We start from the raw sequence: 3,213 nt of genomic DNA, 5'->3' as shown, positions 1-3,213 counted from the left end.
CTTTGGAGTTTTAAAATTTATTGGAGATTTAAAATCATCTTATTCTGACTTAACTACCAATATCCCCAAAGGCCAGATTCATTGAACAATAGAAAATTTCATTATGATTGCTTGTAAGAACAGATTCTTCAGCTGATTTAGTGATAAGAATCCAGAAAAGAAAATGTACTAGTAATGTATTCTCTCCCCAGATGAAATTGCTGCCTTATTCAGATTCACTCTCTTGAGCCAGATTTTGAATTTCACTGCAGACTGCTTCAGACTCCTAATCATAGGCTTGTAAACCTACTAATAGGCTCTGCCCCTCTTTCCAGTACTTTTTGTCATTTAGAGATATAAACTGGGGCATATAAAAATGCAACTTGTATTCCTCTGTATATTTCTCCCTGACTTATAAATCTTGAGAGCTTGATTGTAAGAAATGTAAATAGGAACTGGGGTCATTGAGAGTTAGGTAGGGAATATATCAACCCAATTTCTTCCTCTCTTCTCCCTTTCATAGGATAAATAATCCACCCCATCTGCTCTTACATTGAATAGTGCAAAAAGGAATACGATTTCCACAAACCTGCCACAGATTTTGGTGTGGAGCAATGATGCTTGTCCCTTTAATTCAAATATCACTTTCCATTTGAAGGCCTTTGAGGCTGGCATGCTGAAAATTCTAGGCAGCGTTTCTTTGGAAACTTTGCAGTATCCGTGGATACCCAATCTGCAGGAAGCAAGGTGCATGATCTTTTCAGAAGCAACACACATATGTGTGTGTAAATGATCTGTATCAAAAAGAAGAAAGAGGGTAAAGTCCGTTACTGGATATATGGTTAGTAGGAAAACAACTCCATCTATTAGGAATGTGGAGTTTTTCCCTTGGCATGAAAACATACACACAAAATAACCCCAGATAAAGTTCAAGTATTTATAACCAGAAGGTGTTCTGTGGCCTCACAGTTTTATTTTCAATGTTTTGTCTACCATGATTTTCATAAATAACTAACAATGCAGTTCACAGAGAGACTTTGGAAACTTCTACTGGGTTAAACTTTATAACTAGTCACTTAACCATTACCTCAGTTCATCATCTACCTGCCAAATGGGAGTTTTCAATTAATCCTAAACCTTCCTTCCTGAGAAAATACACCTTTTAAAGGAATAAAGAAAAAAGACGACAGTGTTATAAATAAAACATTTGATAAGAAAATAACAAAATGAAAATCAATAAAATAACAGCTCCTGAGTCTGCCAGCAATGTCTATAAATATTTGAGCATTATTACTTAAAAATGCTTTCGTTAGAAGATACCTGCGACTTACCTAGAATTTGTCTTCTGAATGACAACCCTATAATTACAATGCAGAGTAAATAATTATTCATGGTTTGAACTCAAGAAAAAAGAATTATTTGTTACTGTTTGTCAGATTCTAGCCCAAACTGAGGTCCAAGGGGAGTTGGTGGGCTGGTGGCAGGTAGCTGGAAAAACTTGTGGAATCGTAGGCAGTTTTGACATGGCCTTATTCTCTCTCTGGGCGCGAGCCATATGTACAGCATCAGCGGGGTAGTTAAACCTTTTACAGACAATAGTGGATTCAAGCCAAGCACAGGCTCCTGTGAATGGTCACCTAATGTGCCTCAGGTGGCGTGGTTACATAATGTGTAGAGTTGTGCGCCTGCGTTCCAAACCCACTGAGTCATCCTGTGCCAGAAGGCTGCCTCAGCCTACTCCTGACTAAAATGCAGCCATTTCCCTTATACTCCATCCCCTAGGCTGAGGGGAGTCTTTCAGGTAGGGATACGTGCCCATAGGGTGGAGCCCTGAATTCATAACCCACAACAACAATACAGAGAGCAACAGCTCCTTACTAGGATCCCAGCTATGCTACTTAGGACTATTAGGGCGCGGCGTAGGCCAGAGCCCAGAGATGTCTACCATCTCTGCAGGGGGTTACCAGTAAGGCTCTCAACCACCCTGATCTCCCATGAGACCTCTTGCAGGGCTGCTGTTATGTTCTGCCAATTGTCAGGGATAAAGGTTCCTAAAAGAGCACAGGTGCCTCCTTGTGCAGCAGGTTATTGTGTCTAAGCACATTCAGTTTTGCAACACCACCTTTCTCATCTGATGAGCCTCATCCATTAACAGGACGAGGGCCACTTGGGTGTAATTCAGAGCCTGAGTGGTGTGCTCTGCAAGAGAGGTAACTTGTGCTTCTATAGTTGTGACACCCACTCCAGGGATAGTCACTGTCAAGGGGTAGAACCACCAAGGGGCTCGTCGCACTCAGAAACGAGAGTGTAGCACCTCCCAGTTACGCAGTGTCTGGGCAGTGTGGACAGAACAGTGGCAGGTACATAAGACCACCCCCAGGTCCAACATTTAGTCCAGTTCACTGGTAGGTAAGGCCACCCTGTGTCCCCACAGACCCATGAACTGCCGGGGGCACAAAGTCCATTGGGGCCCAACCTTGGTGGGGCTGCTTGTTCCAGCATACCTTCAATATGGTGACATGTGTTATGTTTACACAGGCCGTGATGGGTACCCATCCCACAGGAGTGTTAGCCCAAAGTTGCTTTATGCACTGTGACACCTGGGCTGGGGGTACTACATGTTCCCCCACTAGCCAGCCCCAGCCATCATAAATGCTGTGGGCCAGTCAGGTAATGGGAGCACCATGGATCTTGCAGCATCCTTTGTCTAAAGCTTGCCACGTTGCATTCCAGTTGTCAACCATGGGACCCCAAATCTCCAGCCAGGTCTAGTTCTCTGCAGTCACTGAATGTATATGCCAAGGCAAGTCATCTGCAGCTGCTGCTGGAAGGGCAGTGCAGACCCAAAAGTTGGAAACATTGGTCACCTCAGCATAGGTGTGGGTGCAGTTTACAATGCAGTTGGAGCATGTTAACCTATGGCCAAAATGGTAGAGCAGGCAGAGCTGCGAACAGGTAAATCATGTCCCTCAGGCAAAATACAGGTTAACTTTTCATCCATGGATAACAATGCAGCTGCCAAGAGCTTCTGCCCTGGGCGATTGTACTACACCTTCTCAGCTCCTCATGGTTCCTATGGGTCCAGTGTCTATGCCAAAGTCAAGCAAAGTCAAGGAGGAGCTCATAGTAGGCCATGCAGACAGTACTTATGTCTCCCAGAGGAGTGTTTCTTCCCTGGCCATTGCCCTAAGAACAGTCAACCAAGGATGACATGCATTGAACGCCCAAGGAGTG

The sequence above is a fragment of the Rhinopithecus bieti genome, unplaced genomic scaffold, assembly GCF_001698545.2.
Source record: "Rhinopithecus bieti isolate Rb0 unplaced genomic scaffold, ASM169854v2 scaffold_65372, whole genome shotgun sequence".
In the NCBI taxonomy this organism is placed as follows: Eukaryota; Metazoa; Chordata; class Mammalia; order Primates; family Cercopithecidae; genus Rhinopithecus; species Rhinopithecus bieti.
This window is presented reverse-complemented; position numbering follows the sequence as displayed.